This window comes from Scyliorhinus torazame, chromosome 22 (assembly GCF_047496885.1).
Source record: "Scyliorhinus torazame isolate Kashiwa2021f chromosome 22, sScyTor2.1, whole genome shotgun sequence".
NCBI lineage: Eukaryota > Metazoa > Chordata > Chondrichthyes > Carcharhiniformes > Scyliorhinidae > Scyliorhinus > Scyliorhinus torazame.
Window position 1 is genome coordinate 33,919,828 of NC_092728.1, and position 27,217 is coordinate 33,947,044.

The following is a 27,217-nucleotide window of genomic DNA, read 5'->3' on the forward strand; positions in this document are numbered from 1 at the left end:
TGCCAGGGATTCTCAGAAGTCATGTCAGAGGTCCTGGGAGGGAGGGTGACTCCCGAGTCCAGAGGTGGCAATATTTGGAGTGTCGGAAGATCCGCTCTGTTGTGTAGAATGCTAAAATGTTAAAATTATAAATACCTCAATAAAATATTTTCTAAAAAAAATATTTGGAGCCCAGTCCTCTGGAGGCCATATGTGGGGTGTCGGACTTGCTGGAGCTGCAGACGGTAGCTGGGGCAGACGTTTTAGCCTTCGCCTCGCTGATTGCTCGCAGGCAGGTCCTGTTTGGGTGGAGGTCAGCCTCTTTGCCCAGTGGCCTGGGGACCTGACGGAGCTCCTGTAGTTGGAGAAGGTTAAGGTTATTGATTATAAAAATTGGTAAGTCATGTTGAGCTGTATAGGACCCGAGTTAGGCCTCATTTGGAATATTGCGTTCAATTCTGGTCGCCACACTACCAGAAGGGTGTGGATGCTTTGGAGAGGGTTCAGAAGCGGTTTATTAGGACAGGCATTTTCAAAGTGGGGGTTGTGACCCACGAGCGGGTGTTGGTAGGGTCACAGTGCCAGCCATCGCAGCGTTTCCGATCACGGGAATTCATGCGCAAAATCCGTTGCAGCCGGCTTTTAACAATGCCGGCTGCGAGCAGCTTTAAAAATGGTGGCCCCAACCGCCTAATAAAACTCAACAGTGAGCATGCATGCCCAGGCGTTTGGGACCTGAACCCGAGGTCAAAGTGATTGCAGCATGGTGGCGGCTGACTGCGTGGTGATCATCGATGATGAACAAGGCTATGACCTCGATCTGTTTTGCATTCCTGAACATTATTCAAATGATCTGGAGAGAATATATATTCCTCATGGTTTAATCATGGACAGAACTGAACGTTTGGCAAGGGATATAATGAAAGCCATGGGAAATCATCACATCTCACCCTCTGTGTACTGAAGGGTTTTTTGCTGACCTTTTAGGCTACATTAAAGCATTGAATCGAAACAGTGACCAGTCAATCCCAATAACGGTGAACTTCATCCGCTTGTTACTGTAATGATCAGTCAAGAGGGAAGCTACTCAGAGTTTATGAACTAAGATACAAAATCCACGCTTTTCTCCTCGAGAAATTGTCCTCTCTGGCTAATTTGTTTGCTAATGAAACTTGGAAGCTAACTATTCTTACCTTGCAGACATCTTTTCAATTCTAAATGAACTGAACCTCAAATTGCAGGGGAAGGATGATGATTGCTTTTGGCACTGAAGAAATCGCTGCTTTCCAAAACACATTGAAAGTTTGGCAATTGTGAGTGCAAAGCCAAAATTACTACATGTTCCCCACACTGCTACGACACATCGAAGAAAACAGCATTTGTAAGAAAACTGCCAATGGACTGGCAAGCCTGACTCCAAATGAAGCTGACTGAACTTCTGCGTTTCAGCTTTGACAGCACATTAAAAACACGGCAGAAGTCAATGAAACAATCAGCATTCTGGAGTAGCATCTCCGAGGAGTATCCGATGCTGGGTAAAACAAGCTTTTTGTTGCTCTTGTCCTTCACAATGACCTACATGTGCGAGGTTTGATTTTCCGTCTTCACAAAGATGAAGACGGCATAAAGGAACCAGCTGAATCCTGCACCCGATACGCGCATAGCCCTCTCCTCCCGTGAACCTGATTGGAGTGAGATCGTGAGGACCAAGCAGGCTCACCTCTCACATGAAAGGTAAGAGAAAATGGTGGGTCACAAATGTCAGCCGGCGTGTGTCATAAAGGTCAGCTGGCCTGGGTCGCAAAGTCGGCCGGCATGGGTCCAGAAGGTTGGCCGGTTGCTAAAAATGGGTCCCTGGAGAAAAAGTTTGAAAAACACTATGCTAGGATGTTGTCTGGTATGGAGGGCATTAGCTGTGAGAGATTAGATAAACTAGGTCTGTTCTCACTGGAACGACGGAGGTTGAGAGGCGACCTGATAGAGGTCTACAGGATTATGAGTAGCAAGGACAGAGTGGATAGTCAAAAGCTCTTTCCTAGGGTAGGAGAGTCAAGTACTAGGGGACATAGTGGGGGGCAGCATGGTAGCATTGTGGATAGCACAACTGCTTCACAGCTCCTGGGTCCCAGGTTCGATTCCGGCTTGGGTCACTGTCTGTGCGGAGTCTGCACATCCTCCCAGTGTGTACATGGGTTTCCTCCCAGTGTGTGCGTGGGTTTCCTCTGGGTGCTCCGGTTTCCTCCCACAGTCCAAAGATGTGCAGGTTAGGTGGATTGGCCATGATAAATTGCCCTTAGTATCCAAAATTGCCCTTCGTGTTGGGTGGGGTTGCTGGGTTATGGGGATAGGGTGGAGGTGTTGACCTTGGGTAGGGTGCTCTTTCCAAGAGCCGGTGCGGACTCGATGGGCCGAATGGCCTCCTTCTGCACTGTAAATTCTATGATTATCTATGATAGGTTTAAAGTACATGGGAAAAATTTAGAACAGATGTGCGAGGCAAATTTCTTTACACAGAGGCTGGTAAATATATGCAAAGCGCTGCCAGGGGAGGTGTTGGGAGCAGATAGGATTGTGGCATTCAAGGGGCATTTAGACAAATATATGAATAGGGTGGGAATGGATGGATACAGACTCCGTAAGTGCGTACGGTTTTAGTTTAGGCTGGTACCATGATCGGCGCAGGCTTGGAGAGCCGAAGGGCCTGTTCCTGTGCTGTATTGTTCTTTATCTTGAGGGGGGCCATTGAGGAGTTCCACAAGAGCGGCATGGTGGCACAGTGATTAGCACTGCTGCCCCACAGCGTCAGGAACCCGAGTTCAATTCCAGCCTTGGGTCACTTTGTTGTTTTGCATTGCATAAAATGTTAAAACATTAAAAACATAATTACATTTTTTTTTAAATTGATGAAGCAACTGAAGATGGCAACTGAGAAACTCCTGCAGTGATGCCCTTGAACGGAGATGATTGTCCCCCAACCACCTTTTTAGAATCCATAGAATCCCTACAGTGCAGAAGGCGGCCATTTGGCCCACCGAGTCTGCACCTACCCTTTGAAAGAGCGCCCTACCTGGGCCCAATCCCCCGCCCTACCCCCGCAACTTCATAATCCCACCTACCTGCACATCTTTGGATACTACGGGGTAATTTCAGCAGAGCCAATCCACCTAACCCACACATCTGTGGGAAGGAAGCGGAGCACCCGGCGCAAACCCACACAGACACGGGGAGAAAGTGCAAAATCCACACAGACGGACAGGCAAGGCGGGAATCGAACCGGGTTCCTGGCACTGTGAGGCAACAGTTCTTTTTTTTTTGAAAATATATTTATTCAAATTTTTCAACAAATTTTCAACAAAAGAAACAAAAACACAAGCAGAAATTAAACATAGGATTTCCCCCAGATACAATAACCCCCCATATAACAGTAGAAAACCCAAATAGGGAAACCCCCCACCCTAACCCAAACGCCACCCCAAAGGAACCCCCCCCCCGCAGGTTGCTGCTGACCTCCTCCTATCGCTCCGCGAGATAGTCTAGGAACGGTTGCCACTGCGTAAAAAACCCTTGCACAGGCCCTCGCAAGGCAAACTTTATCCTCTCCAGCTTGATGAACCCTGCCATGTCATTAATCCAGGCTTCCACGCTTGGGGGCTTCGCATCTTTCCACAGTAACAAAATCCTCCGCCGGGCTACCAGGGACGCAAAGGCCTGTTTTGCCTCCTGCACTCCCGGCTCGTCCGATACCCCAAATAATGCTAAACCCCAGTTCAGCTTGACCCGGGCATTCACCACCTTGGACACAGTCCTCGCAAAACCCCTCCAAAACTCATCCAGCGCCGGCATGACCAGAATGTATGGCGTGATTTGCTGGGATCCCCGAGCACTTCACACATCTGTCCTCCACCCCAAAGAACCTACTCAGCCTCGCCCCTGTCATATGCGCTCTGTGAACAACTTTAAACTGTATTAGGCTGAGCCTGGCGCAAGAGGAGGAAGAATTAACCCTACTCAGGGCATCAGCCCACAGACCCTCATCTATCTCCTCCACAAGCTCCTCCTCCCACTTGCCCTTTATCTCCTCCACCGAGGCCTCCTCCTCTTCCTGCAGCTCCTCCTGGTAAATCGTCAAAACCTTGCCTTCTCCAACCCATACACCCGATTTCACCCTGTCCTGAATCCTACGTGCTGGAAGCAGCAGGAATTCCCTCACCAGCCGCCTCACGAACGCCCTCACTTGCATGAACATAGAACATAGAACGATACAGCGCAGTACAGGCCCTTCGGCCCACGATGTTGCACCGAAACAAAAGCCATCTAACCTACACTATGCCATTATCATCCATATGTTTATCCAATAAACTTTTAAATGCCCTCAATGTTGGCGAGTTCACTACTGTTGCAGGTAGGGCATTCCACGGCCTCACTACTCTTTGCGTAAAGAACCTACCTCTGACCTCTGTCCTATATCTATTACCCCTCAGTTTAAAGCTATGTCCCCTCGTGCCAACCATTTCCATCCGCGGGAGAAGGCTCTCACTGTCCACCCTATCTAACCCCCTGATCATTTTGTATGCCTCTATTAAGTCTCCTCTTAACCTTCTTCTCTCTAACGAAAACAACCTCAAGTCCATCAGCCTTTCCTCATAAGGTTTTCCCTCCATACCAGGCAACATCCTGGTAAATCTCCTCTGCACCCGCTCCAAAGCCTCCACTTCCTTCCTATAATGCGGTGACCAGAACTGTACGCAATACTCCAAATGCGGCCGTACCAGAGTTTTGTACAGCTGTAACATGACCTCCTGACTCCGGAACTCAATCCCTCTACCAATAAAGGCCAACACTCCATAGGCCTTCTTCACAACCCTATCAACCTGGGTGGCAACTTTCAGGGATCTATGTACATGGACACCTAGATCCCTCTGCTCATCCACACTTTCAAGAACTTTACCATTAGCCAAATATTCCGCATTCCTGTTATTCCTTCCAAAGTGAATCACCTCACACTTCTCTACATTAAACTCCATTTGCCACCTCTCAGCCCAGCTCTGCAGCTTATCTATATCCCTCTGTAAGCTGCTACATCCTTCCACACTGTCGACAACACCACCGACTTTAGTATCGTCTGCAAATTTACTCACCCACCCTTCTGCGCCTTCCTCTAGGTCATTGATAAAAATGACAAACAGCAACGGCCCCAGAACAGATCCTTGTGGTACTCCACTTGTAACTGAACTCCATTCTGAACATCTCCCATCAACCACCACCCTCTGTCTTCTTTCAGCTAGCCAATTTCTGATCCACATCTCTAAATCATGTACCTGAAAGCGTTTCCCAGGGGTAGCCCAAACTTCTCCTCCAGCACCCCTAGGCTCGCAAACATCCCATCGATGAACAGGTCCCCCATTCTTATAATCCCTGCCCGATGCCAGCTCCGAAATCCCCCATCCATCCTTCCCGGGACGAACCAATGATTCTCCCGAATCGGGGACCAAACCGAGGCTCCCACTTCGCGCCTGTGTCGCCTCCACTGCCCCCAGATCTTCAGCGTCGCCGACCACCGGACTCGTGGTGCACCTTGTCGGCGAGAGCGGCAGCGGTGCCGTCACCAGCGCCCTCAGGCTCGTGCCCACATAGGACGCCATCTCTAGCGTCTTCCACGCAGCCCCCTCTCCCTCCATTACCCACTTACGGATCATCGCCACATTGGCTGCCCAATAATAGCCACATAGATTCGGCAGCGCCAGCACCCCCTGTCCCTGCTACGCTCCAGAAACACCCTCTTCACACTCGGGTCTCATTCGCCCACACAAATCCCATGATGCTCCTGCTTACCCGTTTGAAAAAGGCCTTGGGGATCAAAATGGGAAGGCACTGGAACACAAAGAGAAACCTCGGAAGGATTGTCATTTTGATCGACTGCACCCTACCCGCTAGTGAGAGTGGCAGCATATCCCATCTTTTAAAATCCTCCTCCATCTGCTCCCTCAACCAAGTCAAATTGAGCTTGTGAAGGGCCCCCCAACTCCTAGCTACCTGGATCCCCAGGTACCGAAAGCTCCTTTCCGCCCTCTTCAGTGGTAGCTCGTCTATTCCCCCTCCCCTGGTCCCCTGAATGCACCACAAAGAGCTCACTGTTCCCTACGTTGAGTTATACCCCGAAAAGTCCCCAAACTCCCTAAGGATCCGCATGACCTCCGCCATCCCCTCCACTGGGTGCGCAACATACAACAACAGGTCATCGGCATACAACGACAGCCGGTGTTCCTCTCCCCCCCCGAACCAATCCCCTCCATTTCCTGGACTCCCTCAGTGCCATGGCCAGCGGCTCAATTTCCAGTGCAAACAACAAGGGGGATAAGGGACACCCCTGCCTCGTCGCCTGGTACAGCCAAAAGTACTCCGACCTCCGCCAGTTCGTAGCCACACTCGCCACAGGGGCTCTATATAGTAGCCTGACCCAACTGATGAACCCTCCCCGAACCCAAACCTCCGCAACACTTCCCAAAGATACTCCCACTCCACCCGATCAAAGGCCTTCTCCGCATCCATAGCTGCCACTACCTCCGCTTCCCCCTCCACCGAGGGCATCATAATCACATTGAGGAGCCTCCGCATATTAGTATTCAGCTGCCTACCCTTCACAAATCCCGTCTGGTCCTCATGAATCACCCCCGGGACACAGTCCTCAATTCTCGTAGCCAGCACCTTCGCCAGCAACTTAGCGTCAACATTGAGGAGCGAGATCGGTCTATACGACCCACATTGCAATGGATCCTTGTCCCGCTTCAAAATCAAAGAAATCAGCGCCCTGGACATTGTCGGGGACAAGGTCCCCTCCTCCCTCGCCTTATTAAAAGCCCTCACTAGCAACGGGCCCAGCAGGTTCACGTACTTCCTGTAAAATTCAACCGGGAACCCATTCGGCCCCGGGGCCTTCCCCGCCTGCATGCTCCCCAATCCTTTAACCAGCTCCTCCAGCCCAATCGGCGCCCCCAGCCCAACCACCTGCTCCTCTTCCACCCTCGGGAACCTCAGCTGATCGAGGAATCGTCGCATCCCCATCTCCCCCGCCGGGGGCTCAGACCTGTACAGATCCCCATAGAAGTCCCTAAATACCTTGTTTATTCTCACCGCACTCCGCACTGTATTCCCCCCTCTATCTCTAACTCCACCAATCTCCCTCGCTGCCTCCCTCTTACGAAGCTGATGTGCCAGCATCCGACTCGCCTTCTCCTCATACTCATATGCCGCCCTTGCGCTTTCCTCCACTGTGCCTCTGCTTCCCCCGTAGTCATCAGGTTGAATTCCGTCTGGAGGTTCTGTCGCTCCCTAAGTAGCCCCTCCTCAGGGCCCTCTGCATAACTCCTGTCCACCTTTAAAATCTCCCCCACCAACCTCTCCCTCCTCTCTCTCTCTTCTCCCTGTGGGCCCTAATGGAGATTAACTCTCCCCTGACCACCGCCTTCAAAGCCTCCCAGACTACCCCCACCTGCACCTCCCCGTTGTCGTTGGCCTCCAAATATCTTTCAATACACCCCCGAACCCGCCCGCTCACCTCCTCATCCGCCAGCAAACCCACCTCCAGGCGCCACAGCAGGCGCTGGTCCCTCGCCTCCCCTAGCTCGAGTTCCACCCAGTGCAGGGCATGGTCTGAGATGGCTGTGGCCGAATACTCCGTGTCCTCCACCCTCGGGATCAGCGCCCTGCTCAAAACGAAGAAGTCAATCCGGGAGTAGGCTTTATGGACGTGGGAAAAAGGAAAATTCCCTGGCCAGCGGCCTGGCAAACCTCCATGGATCCACTCCCCCCATCTGGTCCATAAACCCCCTGAGCAAAGAACAAAGAAATGTACAGCACAGGAACAGGCCCTTCGGCCCTCCAGCCTCTTACCTGTCCTGGACCTAGAACGGTCCAGTGCTGGGTCCAGCACCATGTTGAAGTTGCCCCCCCATTATCAAGCTTCCTCCCTCCAGACCCGGAATCCGACCCAGCATGCGTTTCATAAATCCGGCATCATCCCAATTTGGGGCATATACATTCACCAGTACCACGCGCACCCCCTGTAACCTACCACTCACCATCACATATCGACCTCCATTATCCGCCACAGTATTCAGCGCCTCGAACGACACCCGCTTCCCCACCAGTATTGCAACCCCTCTGTTCTTCACATCCAGCCCTGAATGAAAGATCTGCCCTACCCATCCCTTTCTCAGCCGAACCTGATCTGCCGCCTTCAGATGCGTCTCCTGGAGCATAACCACGTCTGCCTTCAGTCCCTCTAAATGCGCGAACACCTGGGCCCTCTTGACCGGCCCGCTCAGGCCCCTCACATTCCAAGTTATCAGCCGGATCAGGGGGCTACTCGCGCCCCCCCCCCCTTTACCGACTAGCCATCTCCCTTTCTAGGCCAGCCACATGCCCTCGCCTCCCGCACCCTCCAGTCCCCCAGGCGGCGGACCCCCGCCCCAACTACCTCTCCAACTTCCAGCTCCCGTTTGGCCAATGCAGCAGCAACCCAATTCCCACCCCCCCTCCCCCCCAATAGATCCTCATCTAGCCATTCTGCTCCCCCCATGACACTCCGGTAAGTCAGTTGACTCCTGCTGACCCCGGCCTCTCCTGCCATTCCATCGACCCCCCCCCAGAGTGAGAATCCCCCCACCCCTTGGCAATCAGTGTGCGCTCCTCTCGCGCACCGCCCTTTCCCCTGGTCCCACACCCTTCCTTCCCTAGCGCGGGAAAAAGCCCGCGCTTCCCATCTGATCTGGCCCCGCCCCCCTCTGGCGCAGCTCCTTTTTGCGGCCTTACCATCTTACTCCCCATCTCCAGGCCTCGGCCCCCCTCTTCCTCCGCGGGGCCCTGCCCCTCCAACACCGACACCCACACCCTCACACAGCCCCCACATCAAATCCATTCACCCATCCCCACCCAGCACCAAAACAAAAAGAACATTCCCAAAACACCGTAAACAGCCCCCCCCCCCCGTGACAAACCCTCAGTTCGAGTTCAACTTTTCAGACTGGATAAAGTTCCACGCCTCATTAGGCGTCTCAAAATAGTGGTGCTGATCTTGGAAGGAGTCCCACAATCGCGCTGGCTGCAGCATCCCGAACTTCACCCCCTTCCGATGGGGAACCGCCTTAGCCCGGTTGAAACCAGCCCTCCTCTTAGTCACCTCCACACCCCAGTCATAGAATAGAATCATAGAAGTTTACAGCATGGAAACAGGCCCTTCGGCCCAACCAGTCCATGCCGCCCAGTTTTTACCATTAAGCTAGTCCCAGTTGCCTGCACTTGGCCCATAACCCTCTATTCCCATCTTACCCATGTAACTATCTAAATGCTTTTTAAAAGACACAATTGTACCCGCCTCTACTACTACCTCTGGCAGCCCATTCCAGACACTCACTACCCTCTGAGTGAAGAAATTGCCCCTCTGGGCCCTTCTGAATCTCTCCCCTCTGACCTTAAACCTATGCCCTCTAGTTTTAGACTCCCCTACCTTTGGGAAAAGATGTTGACTATCTACCTTATCTATGCCCCTCATTATTTTATAGACCTCTATAAGATCACCCCTAAGCCTCCTACGCTCCAGGGAAAAAAGTCCCAGTCTATCCAGCCTCTCCTTATAACTCAAACCATCAAGTCCCGGCAACATCCTAGTAAATCTTTTCTGCACTCTTTCTAGTTTAATAATATCCTTTCTATAATAGGGTGACCAGAACTGCACACAGTATTCCAAGTGTGGCCGTACCAATGTCTTGTACAACTTCAACAAGACGTCCCAACTCCTGTATTCAATGTTCTGACCAATGAAACCAAGCATGCCGAATGCCTTCTTCACCACCCTGTCCACCTGCGACTCCACCTTCAAGGAGCTATGAACCTGTACTCCTAGATCTCTTTGTTCTATAACTCTCCCCAACGCCATACCATTTAACTGAGTAGGTCCTGGCCTGATTCGATCTGTCAAAATGAATCACCTCACATTTATCAAAATTAAACTCCATCTGCCATTTGTCGGCCCACTGGCCTAATTGATCAAGATCCCGTTGCAATCCTAGATAACCTTCTTCACTATCCACTGTGCCACCAATCTTGGTGTCATCTGCAAACTCACTAACCATGCCTCCTAAATTCTCATCCAAATCATTAATATAAATCACAAATAACAGTGGACCCAGCACCGATCCCTGAGGCACACCACTGGTCACAGGCCTACAGTTTGAAAAACAACCCTCTACAACCGTCTTCTGTCGTCCAGCCAATTTTGAATCCAATTGGCAACCTCACCCTGGATCCCGTGAGCTTTAACCTTCAGTCCTGGTAGATTCGGATCTCCGTGTTCTCCCACGTGCTGCTCCGTTCTTTTTTGGCCCATTTCAGGACGCACTCTCTGTCCATAAAGCGGTGCAACCTCACCACTACAGCCCTTGGTGGCTCGTTGGCTTTGGGTCTCCTTGCCAGGATCCGATGAGCCCCATCCAGCTGCACGGCCTCGGGAAAGCTCCTGCGCCCATCAGCGAATTGAGCATCGTGCCCACATATGCCCCGGCATCGGGCCCCTCCACTCCTTCAGGGAGACCCAGAACCCTAAGATTCTTCCCCCTCGACCTATTCTCCAGGTCCTCAGATTTTTCCTGCCACCTCTTGTGCAGCACCTCGTGCGCCTCCACCTTCACCGCCAGGCCCAAGATCTCGCCCTCGTTCTCAGAGGCTTTTTGCCGCACCTCACGGATCGCCGCCCCTTGGGCCTTCTGCATCTCCACAAGCTTCTCAATCGACGCCTTCATTGGCGCCAGCATTTCTGCCTTCAGCTCCACAAAGCAGCGTTTGAAGCGTCCTGCGACCACTGCGCCCACGCTGCTTGGTCTCCACCCGCCGCCATCTTGCTTCTCCTCCCTCACACCTTCCGCTGCACCAAAATCACTTTCTTAACCGCTCCACTCCTGGTCCAATCCATACAGTGTCGGGGGAATCTTGCTGTCACCTTCCCACACTGGGAGCCGTCGAACAATTGCCATTGGGGCCCCTCTAAAGAGCCCAAAGTCCGTTCCTGGCGTGAGCTGCCGAACGTGCGACCTACCTCGGCATAGCCGCAACCGGAAGTGAGGCAACAGTTCTAACCACTGTGGCACCGTGCCAGAATGTACCAGGTATGACTCCAGCCAGATTTCTCCCCCCCTCGATTCCCACTGACACCAGTTTTGCTGGGGCTCTTTAATACCATACTCGGTCAAATGCTGCAAGATTAGGTTAAGCAGGCCTGTCAGAACGCGAGTGAATTTTGTGAGTACGTCCAGGAGTTTTCAGCAACCATATCGGATTGAATGATGAGAAAGAAAAGAAAAAGAGGATGAACAAAGAACAAAGAAATGTACAGCACAGGAACAGGCCCTTCGGCCCTCCAAGCCCGTGCCGACCATGCTGCCCGACTAAACTACAATCTTCTACACTTCCTGGGTCCGTATCCTTCTATTCCCATCCTATTCATATATTTGTCAAGATGCCCCTTAAATGTCCCTATCGTTCCTGCTTCCACTACCTCCTCCGGTAGCGAGTTCCAGGCACCCACTACCCTCTGCGTAAAAAACTTGCCTCGTACATCTACTCTAAACCTTGCCCCTCTCACCTTAAACCTATGCCCCCTAGTAATTGACCCCTCTACCCCGGGGAAAAGCCTCTGACTATCCACCCTGTCTATGCCCCTCATAATTTTGTAGATCTCTATCACGTCGCCCCTCAACCTCCTTCGTTCCAGTGAGAACAAACCGAGTTTATTCAACCGTTCCTCATAGCTAATGCCCTCCATACCAGGCAACATTCTGGTAAATCTCTTCTGCACCCTCTCTAAAGCCTCCACATCCTTCTGGTAGTGTGGCGACCAGAATTGAACACTATACTCCAAGTGTGGCCTAACTAAGGTTCTATACAGCTGCAACATGACTTGCCAATTCTTATACTCAATGCCCCGGCCAATGAAGGCAAGCATGCCGTATGCCTTCTTGACTACCTTCTCCACCTGTGTTGCCCCTTTCAATGACCTGTGGACCTGTACTCCTAGATCTCTTTGACTTTCAATACTCTTGAGGGTTCCAACATTCACTGTATATTCCCTACCTGCATTAGACCTTCCAAAATGCATTACCTCACATTTGTCTGGATTAAACTCCATCTGCCATCTCTCCGCCCAAGTCTCCAGACAATCTAAATCCTGCTGTATCCTCCGACAGTCCTCATCGCTATCCGCAATTCCACCAACCTTTGTGTCGTCTGCAAACTTACTAATCAGACCAGTTACATTTTCCTCCAAATCATTTATATATACTACAAAGAGCAAAGGTCCCAGCACTGATCCCTGTGGAACACCACTGGTCACAGCCCTCCAATTAGAAAAGCATCCCTCCATTGCTACTCTCTGCCTTCTATGGCCTAGCCAGTTCTGTATCCACCTTGCCAGCTCACCCCTGATCCAGTGTGACTTCACCTTTTGTACTCGTCTACCATGAGGGACCTTGTCAAAGGCCTTACTGAAGTCCATATAGACAACATCTACTGCCCTACCTGCATCAATCATCTTAGTGACCTCCTCGAAAAACTATCAAGTTAGTGAGACACGACCTCCCCTTCACAAAACCGTGCTGCCTCTCACTAATACGTCCATTTGCTTCCAAATGGGAGTAGATCCTGTCTCGAAGAATTCTCTCCAGTAATTTCCCTACCACTGAAGTAAGGCTCACTGGCCTGTAGTTCCCGGGATTATCCTTGCTACCCTTCTTAAACAGAGGAACAACATTGGCTATTCTCCAGTCCTCCGGGACATCCCCTGAAGACAGCGAGGATCCAAAGATTTCTGTCAAGGCCTCAGCAATTTCCTCTCCAGCCTCCTTCAGTATTCTGGGGTAGATCCCATCAGGCCCTGGGGACTTATCTACCTTAATATTTTTTAAGACACCCAACACCTCGTCTTTTTGGATCACAATGTGACCCAGGCTATCTACACCCCCTTCTCCAGACTCAACATCTACCAATTCCTTCTCTTTGGTGAATACTGATGCAAAGTATTCATTTAGTACCTCGCCCATTTCCTCTGGCTCCACACATAGATTCCCTTGCCTATCCTTCAGTGGGCCAACCCTTTCCCTGGCTACCCTCTTGCTTTTTATGTACGTGTAAAAAGCCTTGGGATTTTCCTTAACCCTATTTGCCAATGACTTTTCGTGACCCCTTCTAGCCCTCCTGACTCCTTGCTTAAGTTCCTTCCTACTTTCCTTATATTCCACACAGGCTTCGTCTGTTCCCAGCCTTTTAGCCCTCACAAATGCCTCCTTTTTCTTTTTGACGAGGCCTACAATATCACTCGTCATCCAACGTTCCCGAAAATTGCCGTATTTATCTTTCTTCCTCACAGGAACATGCCGGTCCTGTATTCCTTTCAACTGACACTTGAAAGCCTCCCACATGTCAGATGTTGATTTGCCCTCAAACATCCGCCCCCAATCTATGTTCTTCAGTTCCCGCCTAATATTGTTATAATTAGCCTTCCCCCAATTTAGCACATTCATCCTCGGACCACTCTTATCCTTGTCCACCAGTACTTTAAAACTTACTGAATTGTGGTCACTGTTACCGAAATGCTCCCCTACTGAAACATCTACCACCTGGCCGGGCTCATTCCCCAATACCAGGTCCAGTACCGCCCCTTCCCTAGTTGGACTGTCTACATATTGTTTTAAGAAGCCCTCCTGGATGCTCCTTACAAACTCCGCCCCATCTAAGCCCCTGGCACTAAGTGAGTCCCAGTCAATATTGGGGAAGTTGAAGTCTCCCATCACCACAACCCTGTTGTTTTTACTCTTTTCCAAAATCTGTCTACCTATCTGCTCCATCTCCCGCTGGTTGTGACTGCACCCTTCTTATTCCTGATCTCTACCCATATAGCCTCACTGCCCTCTGAGGTGTCCTCTCGCAGTACAGCTGTGATATTCTCCCGAACAAGTAGCGCAACTCCACCTCCCCTTTTACATCCCCCTCTATCCCGCCTGAAACATCTAAATCCTGGAACGTTTAGCTGCCAATCCTGCCCTTCCCTCAACCAGGTCTCTGTAATGGCAACAACATCATAGTTCCAAGTACTAATCCAAGCTCTAAGTTCATCTGCCTTACCCGTAATGCTCCTTGCATTAAAACATATGCACTTCAGGCCACCAGACCCGCTGTGTTCAGCAACTTCTCCCCGTCTGCTCTGCCTCAGAGCCACACTGTCCATATTCCCTAGTTCTCCCTCAATGCTCTCACCTTCTGACCTATTGCACCCGTGCCCACCTGATGGTCAGGAGCAACATGGACCGTTAACAACTGGTAACGTGATATTGTCAACAAAAATAAGGAAATGGTAGAACACTGAGGAAGAGGTCAGGATGTCAGAAATCCCTAAGAAAGTAATATTAAATCAGGGACAGGCACGCAACAAAATTAACATCTGCAAAATAACAGCAGTGAAAAGAATAATGGCATTAAAGATTGACAAATCCCCAGTATTTTAAAGGAGAGAACATTGCAGATGCCTGAATTACAGCTTCTAACATTCTCTCGATTCAGGAACTGTTGCTTTAGATTGGAAAATTGCACATATCACATCACGATTTGTGAAAAGTGAAAGGGGCAAAAAAAGAGAGGATTATACGACAATTAGCTTAACATCCATCATTGGGAAATTACTGGAATCAATAATCACAGGTAGGATAACTGAACACCTTGAACATTTTCAGCTGATCAGTGAGCCTGCATGGTTTTCTTAAGGGGGAACCTGGTGAAGCTGCTTGCATTTTGTGAAGAGGAACAAAAGTAACAGATATGGGAATGCCCCAGAAGTCCCTCAGAAAATGCTATCAGTTCACATTCAAGCCCATAGGAAGTCAAATTCATATCGAGAGGAATGGAACACAAGAAGGGAGGAGTTATGCTTCAGCTATACAAAGTCCTGGTTAGACCACACATGAAACTACTGTAAGCAGTTTTGAGCTTGACAACACCTCAGGACATATGTATTGGATTGAGGGAGCGCAGTGTTGATTTACCAGGATAATACCTGGATTCCAAGGGTAAGAGAGATTTCACATCTAGGTGTGTATTTCCTGAAATTTAGGAGTTTGAGGTGTGATTTGATCAAGTTTAAGGTATTAAGGGGAACAGATATTTTCTTTTTATCCACCCTATTTCTACTGGTTGGGGAGTTGAGGATTAAAAGGCAGAGTATAAAAATAAAAGCCAGGTCCTTTAGGAGTGAAATTAGGAACCATATCTACATTGAAACTCTGCAGAGTTTGGATCTCTTTCTCATTAACAGCAACTGATGCGACCGACATCAGTTGTACATTTTAGGACTGAGATTGATATATATTTGCTAATAAAAGGTATTCAGGGGTATGGAGATTGGTAACTGATCAGTTAATGTAATAACCCCCATGGGGTCGACCTGATTCATCTCCTCCATGGGGCTCGTGGAATACGAGCTCCCCCGCTGTGGGGCGGAGGCCCAACAGCAGGTCTCGCTAAAACAGACCAATAAAAGCTGGCCAGGGTGAGAAGCAGCATCTTCGGATGGTCCTGGGTGTACTGCCCACTGCTTTGCGGCCTTGCATTTATTTACTAAATAAACCACCGAGTTTAAATCCTTCTCAGGACTCCTGTGATTATAATACATGTTCTCATTGAATGGTGGAGTAGGTCCATGGGGCTAAATGGCCTCCTCCCATTCATCTGAATTTGTAGATTAGACAATTATAACTCAAGTTGCATATAAGTGATCATAAATCCTATCAGCAACACTGCCAGATCTCATTCTAACCCAGCGGTATTCAGCCTGGGCACAGCACTGAATCAAACCTGCGAACTCTTAGCGGTATGGCTTAGGGTCTTTGTTCTTTGATTCACAGAAAGACTAAACAACTGACCTGCACTGGAGGACATGTTCTGCAGGACCAGCTACACAGGGAGCTCAAGAAAAACAAGGAGATTCAAACATCTCAAAAACTGAAGTACCTCCAGGCTGCCTCAGGAGGGCACCAACACATCTTTCAAGTGAAAACTGCAGCACCTCATCATCCCAAAAAGTGCAGTGGCCCAGGAAATGGCCACAGGTTAAAATGATGTTATAATAATTATTATTATAATAATCTTTATTGTCACAAGTAAGCATACATTAACACTGCAATGAGGTTACTGTGAAAAGACCCTAGTCGCCACATTCCAGCACATGTTCGTACACGGAGGGAGAATTCAGAATGTCCAAATTACCTAACAGCACATCTTTTGGGACTTGTGGGAGGAAACCCACGCAGACATGAGGAGAACGTGCAGACTCCGCACAGACAGTGATACAAGCCGGAAATCGAACCTGAGACCCTGGAGCTGTGAAGCAACAGTGCTGCCCACTGTGCTACCGTGCTGCGGATAACACTAACTGACATTTGATTTGTTTTGCAGTCTCAAGAGGCTTTCACCACTCCAGAGAGAGGTAATTCTTTACACAAACCTTGATATTCAAAACTAACTCAACAACAAGTTACAGTCCCAGGGAGAGGGATAGAGTCGATCATTCGGAAACGGAGTTTGGAATGGGATTTGAAAGCCTTGACTTTAGTCTTCCCAATATTCAACCAGCACTGAATGTTGGATAAGCAGTCTGATGATTCAGAGACAGTGAGTCAAGATGGTGTGGGAGAGCTGGGGTGGTAAGGAGTGTGTGTGTGTGTGTGTGTGTGGGTGGGGCGGTGGGGGACATAAATTCACAAGTGAAAACTAACACTGCCCAGGTGCAGCATGTAGATGTGGGATAGGAGGGAGTCAAGGATAAATCAATGGGGCCCACTGGCAGTGCGGGAGCATGAAAGGGAAGCCATTGCAAGAGATTATGTGGCTCTGATGAGAACAACCACAACCATCTTCATTTGTGCTAGTTATGACTCTAACCAATGTAGAGTTTCCCCGATTCTCATCGAGCTGAATTTTGCTCGGGCTCCATGATGCCACGCTCAGTCGCACTCTTCACCTAAAGATCAGCTTTTTTGTCCATGTTTGGTCCAAGCCTGTAATTTGGTCAAAAGCTGAGTGATCTTGGCATAACCCAAACTAAGAATCAGTGAACAGGGTATTGTTGAGTAAAAGTGTTGTTTTATAGCACTGTCTATGACACCTTCCATCACTTAGCTGATGATCGAGATTGGACTGATTGGATGGTAATTGGTCAGATTAGATTGGTCCTTTTTGTGGACAGGACATACTGGGGCAATTTCCACATTGTCAGGTGAATGCTAGAGTTTGCTTGGGGCACTAAACCTGCAGCAAAGTCTTCAGTACTATTGCCAGAATGTTGTCAGGACTCTTCGCCTTCTTCAGCCATTTTCTTGATATCATGTGAAGTGAATGAATCCAATTGACTGTAGATTGGCTTCTGTGATGCTAGAGACCTCAGAAGGAAACCAAGATGGATCATTACTCTGTGCTTCTGACTGAAGACACTTGTTTCAGTCTGATCTGCTGGACCACCCCATCATTGTGGATGAGGATGTTTGTGGGGCCTCCTGCTGTTAATTGTTTAATTGTCCACCACCATTCACGAATGGATGTGGCAGGATTATAGATGTTTGATCTGACCCATTGATTATGGAATTGTTTAGCTCGATCTTTCGCAAACTGCTTCCAATGTCTGGCATTCAAGTAGTCCTGTGTTGTCGTGTCAACAGGCTGACACCGCATTTTTAAATAGATCTGGTGTTGCTCCTGGCAAGCCTCCTGCACTTTTCTTTTTTTTTATAAATAAACATTTTATTGAAGTATTTATGGTTTTATAACAGTAACAGAAGAAACAGTGTACATACAATTATTAACATAATGCAAAAGCCGTCTTCCTCTCACACAGGTCCCACCTTTTCTAACCCCCTACTCTACAGCCCCCCCCCCCCCCCCCCCCCTCTTCTGCTGACAGTTAAATTTCCCTGAAGAAGTCGATGAATGGTTGCCACCTCCGGGCGAACTCTAACAGTGACCCTCTCAAGGCGAACTTGATTTTCTCCAGACAGAGAAAGCTAGCCATGTCAGTTAGCCAGGTCTCCGACTTCGGGGGCTTTGAGCCCCTCCATGCTAGTAATATTCGTCTCCGGGCTACCAGGGGAGCAAAGGCCAGAATGTCTGCCTCTTTCCCCTCCTGGATTCCTGGATCTTCCGACACCCCGAAAATCGCTACCTCTGGACTCAGCGCCACCCTTGTTTTTAACGCCATGGACATGGCATCCGCAAACCCCTGCCAGAATCCTCTAAGCTTCAGGCATGCCCAGAACATATGAACATGGTTCACTGGTCCTCCCGCACCCTGCGCTCCAAAGAACCTGCTCATCCGGGCCACTGTCACGTGAGCCCGGTGAACAACCTTAAACTGTATCTGGCTGAAAATTACAAATGCTTCAATAAAATATTTTCTAAAAAAAAAAAAACTGTATCAGGCTGAGCCTGGCACTTGTGGATGCGTTGACTCTACTCAACGCATCCACCCAGAGACCATCCTCTAACTCTCCTCCTAACTCCTCTTCCCATTTGTGTTTCAGCTCCTCGGTCTGTGTTTCCTCTGACCCCATAAATTCCTTATAAATGTCCGAAACCTTCCCTTCTCCTACCCACACTCTGGAAACTACCCAGTCCTGTATCCCCCTTGGTGGTAGGAGCGGGAAGGTTGAGACCTGCCTGCGTAGGAAGTCCTGCGCCTGCAGGTACCTAAATTAATTCCCTCCTGTCAGTTCAAATTCCACCTCCAGTTCACTCAAGCTGGGAAAGCTCCCTTCTATAAATATATCACCCATCCTCTCGATCCCTGCTCTGTGCCATCTCCGGAACCCTCCATCTAACCTCCCCGGGACAAACCGGTAATTATTGCAAATTGGAGACCAGACCGATGCTCCCTCTGCTCCCACATGTCTCCTCCAGTGCCCCCAGACTCTCAGGGCTGCGACCACCACGGGGCTGGCGGAGTAGCGTGCCGGCGGGAATGGCAGAGGCGCCGTTACCAATGCCCCCAAACTAGTGCCCTTACAAGATGCCCCCCTACTCGTTCCCACATCAACCCCTCCCCACCACCCACTTCCTAATCATGGCTATATTTGCCACCCAGTAATAATTACTAAAGTTCAGGAGTGTCAGCCTGCCCTCCCCACGGCTGCGCTCCAACATCCCCTTTTTAACTCGCGGGGTCTTACCCACCCATACAAAGCCTGAGATCACCTTGTTGACCTGTTTAAAAAAGGACCGAGGAATAAAGATGGGAAGGCATTGAAACACAAACAGGAATCTCGGGAGGACCGTCATTTTCACTCCCGGCCAGTGACAGCGGGAGCACGTCCCACCTTCAAAAATCCTCCTTTATTTGGTCTACGAGTCGGGCCAGATTTAGCTTGGGCAGCCGTTCCCATTCCTGCGCCACCTGGATGCCTAGGTACCGAAAGCTTCCCCCTACCACTCTAAACGGCAGCTCCCCCAATCGCCTCTTCTGCCCCCTTGCTTGGATCGCGAACATCTCACTTTTCCCCCATGTTCAATTTGTAGTCCAAAAACCGGCCAAAATCCCTCAGAATCCCCATTATTTCTTCCATCCCTTCCAATAGGTCCGACACATGTAAGCGCAGATCTTCCGTGTATAGTGAGACTCTGTGTTCCACCCCCCACCCCCTCCCCCCTACTCCCCTGCCCGGACCAGCCCCCTCCAGCCCTTTGAGGCTCTCAACGCAATTATAGCAGCTCTATGGCCAGTGCGAAGAACAGCGGGGAGAGGGAGCATCCCTGCCTTGTCCCCGGTGCAGTCTAAAATAGCCCAATGTCAGCCTGTTTGTCCGAACACTTGCCACGGGCGCCTGATACAGCAGCCTGACCCAGTCAATGAAGCCCCGCCAAAATCCAAACCGCCCCAGTACCTCCCACAGATAATCCCATTCCACCCGATTAAATGCCTTCTCTGCGTCCATTGCGACTACTACCTCTACATCCCTACCCTCTGGGGGCATCATGATTACATTCAACAGCCTTCTTACGTTGGCCGCCAACGTAACAAATCCCATCTGGTCCTCCCCAATCACCCCGTGTCTGCCTGGCCCACCGTAGAATGCACTCCTTGTCCAGGTACCTGTGGAATCTCACCACCATTGCTCTCGGGGGGTCACCTACACGCGGCTTCCTCGCTAGCGCTCTGTCCACCTCAAAGGGTCGGGTAAACATCCCCTCCCCCAGTAGCTTCTCAAACATACACACTATGTATGCCCCAGCGTCCGTTCCTTCGGATCCCTCTGGGAGACCCACGATTCTCAGGTTCTGCCGGCGGGACCTGTTCTCTAGGTCCTCCACCTTCTCCTGGAGCCTTTTCTGCTGGTCTTTCAGCATCCCCACCTCCAACTCCACTGCAGCTAGGTGCTCCTCCTGCTCAGTCAGTGCCTTCTCCACTTTCTGGATCGCCCCATCTTGAGCATCCAGTCTGAGTTCCAGCCGCGCAATCGACTCCTTAATTGGGTCCAAGCATTCCTGTTTCTGCTTGGCAAAGCCCTCCTGTATGAACTGCATCAACTGCTCCGTCGACCGCTGGGTCGTCGAGCCAGGACTCCGGTCGTCCGCCTTGCTTTCTCCCGCTGCAGCCTCAGCCCAAGCCTTCTCCGTTTGTCTATTTCTTCCTCTGCGAGCACTCCTGGTCCGCTTCTCAATGCACTGATGTAGGATTCCTCATCACAGTTGCATCCAACATCAATTTTCCACTTCAGATCCGACAATAAAATAGGGGGAAAAGGTCCAAAGTTCCAACCCGAGCGGGAGCCACCAAATGTGCAACCTAATCCTTCATAGCCGCCACTGGAATGGCTCTGATTAGTAAGTTTGCAGACGACACAAAGGTTGGTGGAATTGCGGATAGCGATGAGGACTGTCAGAGGATACAGCAGGATTTAGATTGTTTGGAGACTTGGGCGGAGAGATGGCAGATGGAGTTTAATCCGGACAAATGTGAGGTAATGCATTTTGGAAGGTCTAATGCAGGTAGGGAATATACAGTGAATGGTAGAACCCTCAAGAGTATTGAAAGTCAAAGAGATCTAGGAGTACAGGTCCACAGGTCACTGAAAGGGGCAACACAGGTGGAGAAGGTAGTCAAGAAGGCATACGGCATGCTTGCCTTCATTGGCCGGGGCATTGAGTATAAGAATTGGCAAGTCATGTTGCAGCTGTATAGAACCTTAGTTAGGCCACAATTGGAGTATAGTGTTCAATTCTGGTCGCCACACTACCAGAAGGATGTGAAGGCTTTAGAGAGGGTGCAGAAGAGATTTACCAGAATGTTGCCTGGTATGGAGGGCATTAGCTCTGAGGAGCGGTTGAATAAACTCGGTTTGTTCTCACTGGAACGAAGGAGGTTGAGGGGAGACCTGATAGAGGTCTACAAAATTATGAGGGGCATAGACAGAGTGGATAGTCAGAGGCTTTTCCCCAGGGTAGAGGGGTCAATTACTAGGGGGCATAGGTTTAAGGTGAGAGGGGCAAGGTTTAGAGTAGATGTACGAAGCAAGTTTTTTTACACAGAGGGTAGTGGGTGCCTGGAACTCGCTACCGGAGGAGGTGGTGGAAGTAGGGACGATAGTGACATTTAAGGGGCATCTTGACAAATACATGAATAGGATGGGAATAGAGGGATACTGACCCAGGAAGTGTAGAAGATTGTAGTTTAGTCGGGCAGCTTGGTCGGCACGGGCTTGGAGGGCCGAAGGGCCTGTTCCTGTGCTGTACATTTCTTTGTTCTTTGTTTGTTGGAAGTCTCTCCTGCACTTTTCAATGAACCAGAGCTGAACCCCAGGCTTGATATGATGGTAAAGTGGGGGATATGCTTGGCTTTGATATCATAATGTGGAGATGCCGGCGTTGGACTGGGGTGAGCACAGTACGAAGTCTTACAACACCAGGTTAAAATCCAACAGGTTTGTTTCGATGTCACTAGCTTTCGGAGCGCTGCTCCTTCCTCAGGTGAATGAAGAGGTCTGTTCCAGAAACACATATGTAGACAAATTCAAAGATGCCAAACAATGCTAGGAATGCGAGCATTAGCAGGTGATTAAATCTTTACAGATCCAGAGATGGGGTAACCCCAGGTTAAAGAGGTGTGAATTGTATCAAGCCAGGACAGTTGGTAGGATTTTGCAGGCCAGATGGTGGGGGATGAATGTAATGTGACATGAATCCCAGGTCCCGGTTGAGGCCGCACTCATGTGTGCGGAACTTGGCTATAGGTTTCTGCTCGGCGATTCTGGGTTGTCGCGGGTCCTGAAGGCCGCCTTGGAGAACGCTTACCCGGAGATCAGAGGCTGAATGCCCTTGACTGCTGAAGTGTTCCCCGACTGGAAGGGAACATTCCTGCCTGGTGATTGTTGCGTGATGTCCGTTCATTCGTTGTCGCAGCGTCTGCATGGTCTCGCCAATGTACCACGCTTCGGGACATCCTTTCCTGCAGCGTATGAGGTAGACAACGTTGGCCGAGTCGCACGAGTATGTACCACGTACCTGGTGGGTGGTGTTCTCACGTGTAATAGTGGTATCCATGTCGATGATCTGGCACGTCTTGCAGAGATTGCCATGACAGGGTTGTGTGGTGTCGTGGTCACTGTTCTGAAGACTGGGTAGTTTGCTGCAAACAATTGTTCGTTTGAGGTTGTGCGGTTGTTTGAAGGCAAGTAGTGGGGGTGTGGGGATGACCTTGGTCAAGATGTTCATCGTCATCAATGACGTCTTGAAGGCTGTGAAGAAGATGACGTCGTTTCTCCGCTCCGGGGAAGTACTGGACGACGAAGGGTATTCTGTCGGTTGTGTCCCATGTTTGTCTTCCGAGGAGGTCGGTCCGGTTTTTCGCTGTGGCGCGTTGGAACTGTCGATCGATGAGTCGAGTCCATATCCCGTTCGTACGAGGGCATCTTTCAACGTCTGTAGATGTCTGTTACGCTCCTCCTCGTCTGAGCAGATCCTGTGTATACGGAGCGCTTGTCCATAGGGGATGGCTTCTTTAATGTGTTTAGGGTGGAAGCTGGAGAACCAAATTCGCACCCCAATACGCCAACATCTTCATGCACAAGTTTGAACAGGACCTACTCACCGCACAGGACCTTCAACCGACGTTATACACCAGATACATCGATGACATTTTTTTCCTTTGGACCCACGGCGAAGAATCACTGAAACGACTACACGATGACATTAAAAAGTTCCATCCAACCATCAGACTCACCATGGACTACTCTCCAAAATCAGTTGCATTCTTGGACACACTCGTCTCCATCAAGGACGGTCACCTCAGCACTTCGCTTTACCGCAAACCCACGGATAACCTCATGATGCTCCACTTCTCCAGCTTCCACCCTAAACACATTAAAGAAGCCATCCCCTATGGACAAGCGCTCCGTATACATGGGATCTGCTCAGACGAGGAGGAGCGTAACAGACATCTACAGACGTTGAAAGATGCCCTCGTACGAACGGGATATGGCACTCGACTCATCGATCGACAGTTCCAACGCGCCACAGCGAAAAACCGGACCGACCTCCTCAGAAGACAAACATGGGACACAACCGACAGAATACCCTTCGTCGTCCAGTACTTCCCCGGAGCGGAGAAACTACGTCATCTTCTTCACAGCCTTCAACACGTCATTGATGACGATGAACATCTTGCCAAGGTCATCCCCACACCCCCACTACTTGCCTTCAAACAACCGCACAACCTCAAACGAACAATTGTTTGCAGCAAACTACCCAGTCTTCAGAACAGTGACCACGACACCACACAACCCTGTCATGGCAATCTCTGCAAGACGTGCCAGATCATCGACATGGATACCACGATTACACGTGAGAACACCACCCACCAGGTACGCGGTACATACTCGTGCGACTCGGCCAACGTTGTCTCCCTCATACGCTGCAGGAAAGGATGTCCCGAAGCGTGGTACATTGGCGAGACCATGCAGACGCTGCGACAACGAATGAACGGACATCGCGCAACAATCACCAGGCAGGAATGTTCCCTTTCAGTCGGGGAACACTTCAGCAGTCAAGGGCATTCAGCCTCTGATCTCCGGGTAAGCGTTCTCCAAGGCGGCCTTCAGGACCCGCGACAACGCAGAATCGCCGAGTAGAAACTTATAGCCAAGTTCCGCACACATGAGTGCGGCCTCAACTGGGACCTGGGATTCATGTCACATTACATTCATCCCCCACCATCTGGCCTGCAAAATCCAACCAACTGTCCTGGCTTGATACAATTCACACCTCTTTAACCTGGGGTTACCCCATCTCTGGATCTGTAAAGATTTAATCACCTGCTAATGCTCGCATTCCTAGCATTGTTTGGCATCTTTGAATTTGTCTATATATGTGTTTCTGGAACAGACCTCTTCATTCACCCGAGGAAGGAGCTGCGCTCCGAAAGCTAGTGACATCGAAACAAACCTGGTGGACTTTAACCTGGTGTTGTAAGACTTCGTACTTTGATATCATAGATTGTGGTTGACTACAATTCTGCTGCTGATGACCCACAACAACATGGATACACATTTTTCAGCTGCTAGATCCATGCTGAACCCATTGTGATTGTGCAAAACAACACAATGGAGGATGTCCTCCCTCTGAAGACAGGAATTTGTCTCCTCAAGGACTGCTGTGGTCACTCCTACCAATACTGTTATGGCCAGATTCATCAGCGACAGGCAGACTGGCAAGGATAAGGTCAAGTAGGTTTTGCCCTCTTATTGATTCCTCACCGCCTGCCGCAAGCTCTGTCTAGCAAATATATACATCAGCATTCAGCCAGCTCGGTCAGTTGTACCGAGATACTCGGGACTTTGCTACACTTGATGCTTCTTCTTGGTGTTTGGTGCTCAACAATCAAAAGCAAAGATTTATCAGTTGAAAAATTGTGGTACGTGGTGATCAGCAGGAGGTTTTCCTGCCCATGTTTGACCTGATGCAATGAGATTTCATGAGGTCCGGAGACAATGTCCCTACAGACCACTCTGCCTCCACTTCTGGTGTGTCTGTCCTGTCGGTGGGACAGGTCATACCCAGGGATGGTGATGCTGTTGTCTGGGACATTGTCTGTGAGGTACGATTCGGAGTATGACTACATCAGGCGATTGCTTGATTAGTCAACAGTGGTCTTCAGGGACATTGTCTGCAAAGTACTCAGACATTCGTGAGGAGTACTTTGCAGACAATGTCCCTGCAGACCACTGGGCTGGGTGTCCATAGTCTATTTCGGTGTCTCGGTTGATCTGCCTGGTATTATTTCTTTTCAAATTTTCTGCAGTGGTTTGATACAACAGAGTGGTTTGCTCAGCCATTTCGGAGTCAACCACATTGGTCTGGAGTCACATGTAGGCCAGATCACGTAAGGATGGCAGATTTCCTTCCCGAAAGGACATTAGTGAACCAAGGTTTTTTCAACAATTATGACTGAGACTAGATATTTCCTTGTCCTTCAATTGTTGCTAATTAATTGAACTTAAATGCCACAGCTCCCCTGGATTTGAATTTGCGTTTCCAGAATATTTCTTGCGGTCACTAGATTACCAGTCCAGTAACATTCCCGTTTTGACACATAGGTGAAACAGGAAGTGTGCAGCCACTCCTGGTGTGTGCCACTCCTCACAACCCATTGGAGTTCACTCAAGCTGCACTTGCAGTACAAGGAATTCTGCGACTTTCACTAATGCCATGAAACCACATCTCCAATTCAGCTTGACAGAGGATGGGGAAGAGCTGGGGTTTCTGGGGTCTCCCGACCTCTGCCCTGCATTCAGCACACTACCCCCCAGCTCTGAGCTTGTGTAACTGCATCTCAGGGACACTGCTCACACAGATTTTCAATGGGTTACAGGCAGTCGCCGGAAACACTCACCTTTGCTACTGGTTAAAGACCTTGTTGCTGACGTCCCTCAAGAACTCAAAGTTCATCAAATGTGGGGTCAGGAACCGGCAAGAATACATACAGGGTGAGCAGATAACACCAGCAATTGGAGCCTATGCACAAGCCCACACAGTCATTTCCCAGCACTGGGAACAACGATTGCAACAAGACAAAGATCACATCAGTCCAGCTTGGCAAATACACTCAGCACAGGGCAAGTGTTATTGCACCGACAGGGAGTCTGAATGTGAGGACAATGTGTGAACAACTCCACAGCACCACAGTCCCCAGGCTCTTTCTTTTTTTTAAAAATGTATTTTATTACAAACGTGTATCAAAACAGGTTACAGCAAATAAACACCCTGGGAAAACTTCCCAGCAATCAATTATACGCATTTTTTCCCCTTTTCACCCTCCCCTCCCCCCTCCCTGCGACGAACAGCTCCTCAAACACGGTCATAAACATTCCCCAACTTTTCTCAAAACCCTCTGCAAAGCCCCTTAATTCATACTTCATCTTCTCCAACCGCAGGAAGTCGTACAGGTCACCCAACCAAGCTGCTAGCCCCGGTGGCAATGCCGACCGCCAGTCCAATAAAATTTGCGGCTGTGCAATGAAAGCTGAAGTCCACAACATCAGCTTTCCTCCTCTACATGAGCTCCGGCTTCTCTGAAACCCCAAATATCGGCACAAAAGGGTCCGGGGTCACTTCCTCCTCCACTATCCTGGCTAAGACCGCGAACACTCTCGCCCAGAATCTTCCCAATTTTTCACAACCCCAAAACACGTACACATGATTCGTTGGCCCCCGCCCACACCTCTCACCCCCTGAAAGAACCTACTCAGTCTCACCCGAGCCATATGCAGCCTGTGCGCCACCTTAAAATGTATCAGAAACATCCTTGCACAAGAGGAGGCCCCATTTACCCTAGGCAGTGCCTCACTCCATACTCCCCAATTGATCTACTCTCCCTTCCCATTTCTCTTTAATCTTCACCACCCACTCGCCTCCCTGCACCCCGAGCCACTTGGAAGCAGCAGTCGCTCCAGCAGGGTGTATCCCGGCAACCTAGGTAATCCCCTCCAGACCTTTCACGCAAAGTCCCTAACCTGCAGATATCTGTGATGTGGAGATGCCGCATTGGACTGGGGTGAGCACAGGAAGAAGTCTGACAACACCAAGTTAAAGTCCAACAGGTTTGTTTCTAATCACTAGCTTTCGGAGCACTGCTCCTTCCTCAGGTGAATGACAGTTTGCGGTG

At 49.9% G+C, this 27,217-nt stretch overlaps 1 protein-coding gene across 6 annotated transcripts in view; it reads right to left on the reverse strand.

The window, feature by feature from the left end:
- exd3 (exonuclease 3'-5' domain containing 3) overlaps positions 1–27,217 on the reverse strand; it is a 1,321,659-nt gene that overhangs the window by 1,236,171 nt on the left and 58,271 nt on the right. For 2 of the 6 annotated variants that reach the window (XM_072488032.1, XM_072488029.1), the window contains exon 2: positions 136–334. The exons of the other annotated variants lie outside the window; for them this stretch is intronic. The gene's annotated coding sequence lies outside the window, so the exon portion shown is untranslated. The remainder of the gene's footprint in view (positions 1–135; positions 335–27,217) is intronic. 6 annotated transcript variants of the gene reach the window in all.